This window comes from Nothobranchius furzeri, chromosome 9 (genome assembly GCF_043380555.1).
Source record: "Nothobranchius furzeri strain GRZ-AD chromosome 9, NfurGRZ-RIMD1, whole genome shotgun sequence".
Classification (NCBI taxonomy): Eukaryota; Metazoa; Chordata; class Actinopteri; order Cyprinodontiformes; family Nothobranchiidae; genus Nothobranchius; species Nothobranchius furzeri.
The window spans coordinates 27,567,439-27,575,513 of record NC_091749.1 but is presented as its reverse complement, the minus strand read 5'-3'; positions in this window follow the sequence as shown (position 1 = coordinate 27,575,513).

Sequence of the window (8,075 nt, the reverse complement as noted above, 5' to 3'; positions counted from 1 at the left end):
TGCTCACAGTTTAGGCTGCATGCTATGCCTCCTTCACTTTTATGTGTGCACTTCACTGGAGGCAAGGGGTAAATGCACTGAGGAAGTGGCTCTGAGGCACATTGTCACTGAAATCTGTCAGACGCCTCTCCTACACGCTGTCTGTCTCGTTCATTCTTCTCTAAACACACACACACACACACACACACACACACACAAAGTTATGCATATATATTAATGATTGCTGCTGAAAGGGAAACGGTGCTGAATGTGAGCCACTGGATAGATTTAAACAAACATCTTCACTGGATTCACCTACAGCAGAGTCAACCCCATCCAAGGTAGCCACTACAGCTAAATGGCACTAGCAAACACAAGTAATGCTATAACCCAATCATTCAGTTCTGATGGGATGACAGAGGCTCAGGAACTGGGCGTTGTTCTGTAACCAGTAAGTCACTAGTTTAAACCCATGCTCCATCTCAGTCGCTGTGTCCTTGAGCAAGGCACTGTGCCCTCTGTGCCTGCTAGTTGTGGTCAGAGAGATTGGTGGTGCCAATTATGTAGCAACATCACTTCTGAAAGTCTACCCCAGGGCAGCTGTGGCTATAGTGTAGCTCATCACCATCAGAATGACTGAATGTAGTGTAAAGCTCTTTGGAGACCTTGGACTTGAATGCTACAAGTACAAGTCATTTATGATTTGATGCTGTAGTAGCTAATGGCGTTTCTATATTTGGCCCAGTCTAGCCCAGTGTTGATAGTCTCCTCTGACTGCAGCTCAGACCTGCAGTTGGAGGAGATGTTTACTCCACAGCATTCAGAATGCGGGAAGCCCCCGCTGACTGATTCTACCCACCAGTCGGAGGGTCCTCCTAAAGGTATGTGTGAATTCAGCCAGCCAATCAGTCAAAAGTGGATGTGTTGGGCCAGTTCAATTTGAAGCGGACCACTAGGGGAGTCTGAAAAATGGTCAGTTGAGCACAAAAAAACACAGGCTACCCAGATGTGAACACACATAACACTGCCTGAGTGGGTCCATGCCGATGTCGATCCTAGATCTGCTTGGGTGCTAGATCGGCGCGGGGTCCTGTGCCTGCCGATGACATCACACAACGGCAAATCCACTCTGCTTTTACACTTACGTTTTGGAAAGAGTTTAGCAGGTTTGTTTTACATTCTTGTGTCTTACGGCCTACATTTTTTCTTTATAACTGTAATTTGGCAATAAAACACCATATTGTCTTAGTTTTTTAAACAATGTTAAACTACATAAAACCAACACCAAACTGTAAAAAGCACAACAGGTCTTAAATGTGACAATTTTAAGATGAATTTACATAATTAGCAGCCTTGTCCGTTTACATTTGGGAATCCTTTGTATATGTCGTAAGTTCTTATGTAAATAAATCCATTCATTCATTAAAAATGCTGCTTGCTATTTTTTAAACAAAATTTTTTATTTATTTTTTGCTCCGTTTCATCAAAATCAGTTTCCAATCGCAACATAAACATATTTTGTCCGAAAAGTGTTTGTTTTTGGATTACAGGTGTTGGGGTTATTAGGAGCGAACAATTCGTAAGCTTTAACTTACTTTTGGATTCTTCAATAAATTCTGTAAATATGGGAATATTTACTGATTTATTAATTAATTAAGATATTCTTAGATATACGGGGCACCATTCCCCTTTAACCGGGGAAAATTGAATCCAAAACTCTTATCAGTCTTTCTTGAAGTTCGTAGAATCCTCGGAGCAGAGACTTCTCTTCGACACAACAAAGCTACTGGAGACGAAAATCTGAATTTTATAACGTTTAATTAACAATTTGTCAAATGAATAAACAGTGGCATAAATGAATAATAACCATGTGATATAATAAAAGGATGTATATTCAAAATAATGTTCAAGGTGTTTGTGTGGTGTGTGTGAGTGAGTGTGTGTGTGTGTGTGTGTGTGTGTGTGTGTGTGTGTGTGTGTGTGTGTGAGATGAATGGGTCTTTGTTTCCCCAGAGTAGGTGGGGGGAGTGAGCTGTGAGTGAGCTGTGAGTGTGTGTGGGGCTCTTCCCCTCCCCTGTGTAAAGTTTTCTACTTTCCCGAACACTTAGTGGCTTAGAATCACAGTAAAACTTAACTCAAACACTTCAAAAGTTAACAAACAACAAAAGGTCACTTGTAAATTATTTAATCTAAAAGGAGTCGGCAGCCTGGCCAGAGCTGACGACTAAAGATATTAACGATGATCAATAAGCAGTTTATTCTTTCAAAATGACCCGGCGGACGTGTTTTGGGAGCGAAAGAGGAAAACACGAAGCTACTTTTTAAGCAATAGCGCGGTTTTATTGCTTATTCTGGACTATAGAGGAAACGGGAGGAGAAAAGGAGAGAGAAAAATGAGTTTTCTGATCACCAGAAGAGCGAGGCGTCCCTCACTGTTTTGATTTGACGGTTCTCCGTGTTTCTCCGCAGTTTTCAGCGTCATCCGTCGGTTTGATGCTTTCTCCGTTGTTTGGCTCCACGAGTGTTTCTCCACGGGCTGGACACAAAGAGAACGAAGTTTCTTTTGGGCTGAGTTTGACAACTTACAGCGTCTCTGAGAGCTGGATGGAGCTCCGCTCGTTCCCAGTCAGGTCCCGATGGGAGTTGGAGTGGTTTCCAGCGGTTGCGTGGCTCAACTTGGGCACTTAGAGCTTCCGCGTGCTCAAGTTGTCGGAGCGTTCGACAAGCGTGTCCTTACCGCCAGGTATCCTGGGCAAAAGAACGAGGTTTCTTTGTCTCTGCTGAAGATTTATGGTCTTAGTTCGCGGGAAAAGCTCCACGGCCTCCCGCACATGCGCAGAACGTGTTTCTGGTATTAGGCGGTGACATCATCCCAATGCTTCCGTGTGCAAAGCATCATGGGAAATGAAGTTTCTTGGCGCTGATGTGATTATTTGCTTTTCAGAGCAATTTAAGCACAGTCATTTTGGAGAAAATCACTGCATAGTAATTTCCTCATGAGGTCAGACCCTCAACACAGGACTAGAACCACAAATTTGTTCGGACCAATCAAAATCATCAGTGTCAACGTGCTAAGGTAACTTTTACGAACGTAGCATCGTAACTTTAGTAAGTTCTGCCTTCAGCCATTTATGTAGTGTGATCCACGAGCTGATCCGGCACCCGAGCAGGTCTGGTACTGACACCGACCCAGATGTGCTATAAGATGTCCCCACTGCTGTCAGACTCTACAACAAAGCTGTTGGATGAAGTGTACTCTGTATTTCTAGCTGTATCTAGTATGGTTATTATTTATTATTTTTACCCATTCTTAAGGTATAAACTGTCTATTGTATTGAGTTTATTTTATCTTATTGCGGTCGGTCTTATTGTATTTTAGTGTTTTTCTCCCTCTGCTGCATAACTTTTACTTTTACTTTGCTTGGCTGTAAACGATACAAATTTCCCACTTGTGGGACTAATAAAGGTCATCTTATCTTATCTTATCTTATCTTAAGAGTCATCACCAACACAAACTTAGAGGGCTAACTGACCAATCTGTTTAAAATGCAATGAAGAATGGCCTTTCTTGTTGAGTTCACCAACCACAGGACTGCTTTTAATAAAATTCTCAAGAAGTCATCTACAACTAATTAAAGTGTAAGTCACCACCCTACCAGAATCTTACTCTGCCATCATTTCCTGTGTGGAATGTGCCACAAGGAGGCGTTGCCTGGCAGACCGGCCGGGCGAGTCTGCGGCAGAGAGCAACACATGCTGCTCTTAAATGTTTGAAGTCAGTCCAGTTTAAGGTGGTTGTCACAGCTAATAAATAACACTACGTCAGCCAACTTTACAGACATAGCTACTGTTTGGTGGTCTAGTATTCAAGAGCCATTTATAACCCAAAATCTGTCAATATTATGTAAGCTGCCGTTATTTTCCAGATTGGATCAAAATAGCTCTAACTCCATGTAAAATTGTCTTAGTCTTTTATCCCAAGATTTTAAACTGAGTGCTGAGGCCTTTAGTTGTTTTCATGTGAATTATTTTTACACACCTTAAAAGCCACAGATGAGTCTGCTGCTTGATTTTTCCAGCAGTTATCACTGCAAATTGTAATTAAAGGTAGATTAATTTATTCCAGCTAATTCCAGTGCAGTCATATGAAAACCACTCCTCTGCACAAACATCAACCATGTCACAAGCTCAGTCAAACATGTGTGCTGGCCCTAATCTGTGTTCATTTAGATTGAATCTGACTTTAAAAGTTGCATCAGAAACTTGAAGCAGCATTTGAACTTTATCCAAATGCTTTTGTTACGTTAATAAATTCATCTTGATTTAATGAGGCGACTGGTTCACAGCTAAATCCTCCCTGTTTAGTTGAACTAGCAGCAAATGAAGCTTTCCCTTTCAAAACACCGTTCAGTGTCATAAAGGCCTTCATAAGATGAAAGTGTCGGTGAAGGGGAGCCTGATGTGGAGTCTGTTCATCTGCAATGCCTGCCACTCCAAACATCAGAACACGCAGCGAGAGGTCGAGTAAGGGGGAGGAACCGGCGGTGGAGAGCACAGTCATTATGTACGGAGGATGTCGGAAACTAAAATATCTGTTGTAATGCCACTGTAGCTGCGTCCTTGTTTGAAGTGCTACCCTGGCTTTGATTTATCGAGGTTTGTAACCTTGGCCAATTACCAGCAAACTCCTTGACTTTTTTTCCTCACTGAAGGGGAAAGCTTCACCTTCCTTACATTTTTGTTGCTTGCCTTGCACAAAAAAGAAAAAGCTAATTGGTAATCGCTCTGACCTTGTTTTTTTCCATCTGATGATGTTTCCACACCATCATTTGTTCTCAGAGTGTGTATTTTATTTACTTTAGGAAACGTTTGGTGCGCCAATGTCCAAACCTCATTTTTTGTAGATGAAGGACGGCTTCACACTCAGCTGGCACGACGCGGTTTGAAAAATCGATTAGTTTAGAATTTACATTTACGTTGTTCAACAAATTTTTTGTTGTTGTAGTTGGCTAGTAGTGCGGAGTTCATCAATAAAATATCACTGTGCAAGCAAGGACTGTCAACAGAACACCTGTCCAAATGAAGTTGTACAAATCACTGCTTGTTTAACCTGGCAGCAGAGGTCAAAGGAGCAGATGCTTACAAACGAGAAGAAATGAGGAGAAGCTGATCTGCATGCATCTAACATCTAGAAGAGAGTGAAAGTGATTTATCTGGCTTTTCTTTGCTTTATGTTGGACTTTTTGTAGTCATTTGCATTTAAAATGCAGGCGATGAAGACAAAAATGCATCACAGTGGTATTCCTGTGCGGGCACTGCCCTCTAGTGGCCAGATGGATGAACGCCCACTGCTCTCCCGCCTCACAGGGACAAAAGGCAGCCTGTGTGTATAAATGTTCGTGTATATCTCCAATGCAATGCATCTCCAGGGGGGTGTTCAGGCGTCAGCTGCTGGGAAAGAAATGGATGAGGCTTAAGTTGATTAATTCACACACAAACACAATGGGAGCGCCTACAACCAAGAGGAGGACACAAATAGGAGCACGGCCTGTTTTTGGGATGCTGTTTCCTCAAGGGCGCTGGGGTTAACAGGCAGGTGGGCGCCACAGCAGCTGGTGCCTCACAGGGCTCGCAGGACTCTGATCAATTTTTACATTTCAGGGGAAAATGATGAGAATCCCCCACTCAAAGGATGATAGATGAGAAAGAGTTGCTGTAAACACATAGATCAATAACATTCACAGCTCGGAGGAGAAAATGTGTTAAGTAAAAGCCTTTTACTCAATAGATCTGAAGAGAGATGCTCTCAGAAAAGCACCTTTGTACTCCAGAGAGGGAGCGGGAGACAGACCATGCTTTCATTTGCAAATAAATAAATAAATAAGGCAGAGAAAAGAAAAGGCAGAAATGTGTAATGTGGTCATTGAAGGTAGAGAAATGAGGGCATGCGTATTGCATTTCACTGGACCGGCGCTGCTCTTTGAAAGAGTCGGTAAAGTTTCACTGAACTTGTTTTACAATTTCATTTGCTGCTCTTGAAGATTGCAGAGAAACAATTTAATCAACAAAAAAGCAATTATTCAGACGTTGGTCACATTCTGCTTTTATTGTGAAGCTGACTTCCTGTCCATCTGAAGGTTAAAATAACGAGCAGTCACCAGGTGTCTCTCCTGTCAGCTGAGAACAGACTGAAAACCCGTTCTGGTCTGAGGAGTCTGGATTTCAGCTGCAGCCTAACCCTAACCCATAATGCACCAGGTCACAAAGCTCAGATCATCTCTCGCTGGTTTCCTCCACAGCCTCTAGATCTCAGTCCAGTCTAGAACCTCGTGCCCATAAGTGTGTTTGTTCTCCTAAATAAGCCTGGGTTGAATATCTAAATGCTAAATCACCATGAGCTGGAAGCTAGCCAAAAGAAAGAAGATTGTCCTCCTGCTCACTTTTAAAACTGAACTTAAAATAAGCCGCAGCAGTACCTGACTCTTTCACAAAATCATGCAGTAGCTAGGGGTCATGAAGTGATCTGGGTGCTTCAGAAACCAAACACTCCTTCTTTCAGAGTTTACAAAAGAATAAATGGAATAAAAGAGATGAAAGGTGTGAAAACAAGAGCGGTTAAAGGAATCTGGGACTCAGAGCAGAGGGAGAGGAATGAGGTGAGGAGGATGTTGAAAACAACAGAACAAAGATGAAGATGGATAGTGGAGGAGGCTAATGAGAGGCAGCCTGGGAGAGTATAATGGGCAAAGCTCACAGGCACGGGTTCACCAGAGCTGAGGAGCTTTTTAGGCAAGTGTGAGCGAGGGATCCAGGAGTCTTTACCCCAATCTAAAATCATCCAGTGTGACACCAACACAAAGAGTGGCCTTGCCTTGACGCAGCGCTGCCAGACGTCTTTTGATCTCTTAATCAGGGAGATCTGTGAGGGACACGTCTCCTAACGGTGGAGGAGACGCCTGGCAGCAACAAATGAGCCTCACACTATGACTCACAGCTCTAAAGCTCTGCCAATACCCCATGATCCTCGGTGCAGGCCGCAACACCGTGTGTGTGTCTTAAAGAGAGGGAGGGAAAGGTGGTGGGGTACAAGGGAAGAAGTGTGTGTGTGTGTGTGTGTGTGTGTGTGTGTGTGTGTGTGTGTGTGTGTGTGTGTGTGTGTGTGTGTGTGTGTGTGTGTGTGTGTGTGTGTGTGTGTGTGTGTGTGTGTGTGTGTCTGGTGCACCCAGTCTGATACACAGGAACTGATGGGAGAGGTGGCGTTGAAATACGACAGCTCTCACTTGTGAAGCCTGCCCTCTGAGTAAGCCCTGCAAGAGATAGAGATATCACTCTCACTTTCTCTCGATTCGAACACACACACACACACACATGCAGAGAGAGTGAGATGGTGCTCTGTTAAGATGTGATTAGGCTGACTGTCAGTTGTGAAGGGTCCTATCAAGGTTCAGTGCACCCTGAGAGCACACAAACGATGTTCTTAGCCATCCTGCCTGACAGACCGCTCGTGGAGGAATGTCAAAGCTGGAAATAACAAGCGGCTCTGACTTACAGCTGGACCGACAAACAACCAGGCCTTGCCAATGGGAAGAAGAAAAAAATAACAAAAAATAGATGGACCCCAGGAGCATGCCGAAATCAGGAGAGGAATACCTGCATCGATCTGCCAGGGAATGTATATATTGAGAGAGACGGACCTATTTTGGAGCTGGTGGATCAAAGCATTCACTTTGACTTGATGGGATGTGGCCTTGTTTTCTAAAAATGTGCTGTTGTTTTGCCCTAGACGAGGTTTCCATGTAGACATGGGTATCAGAAATAAAGGCCTCCATGATGGCTGTGACACTTTGGCACCTCGGCCACATTTTACACCAACCAGGCTGTAGAAGATCTGTGCAGTAGACCATCACTGAGCAGCATGAGGTTTGCATGAATCCTTTAAAATCTAAAGTAAAAAAAAATGGATGTAGTTTTTGTTGTTACTATAATTGTGTGTGTGTGTGTGTGTGTGTGTGTGTGTGTGTGTGTGTGTGTGTGTGTGTGTGTGTGTGTGTGTGTGTGTGTGTGTGTGTGTGTGTGTGTGTGTGTGTGTGTGTGTG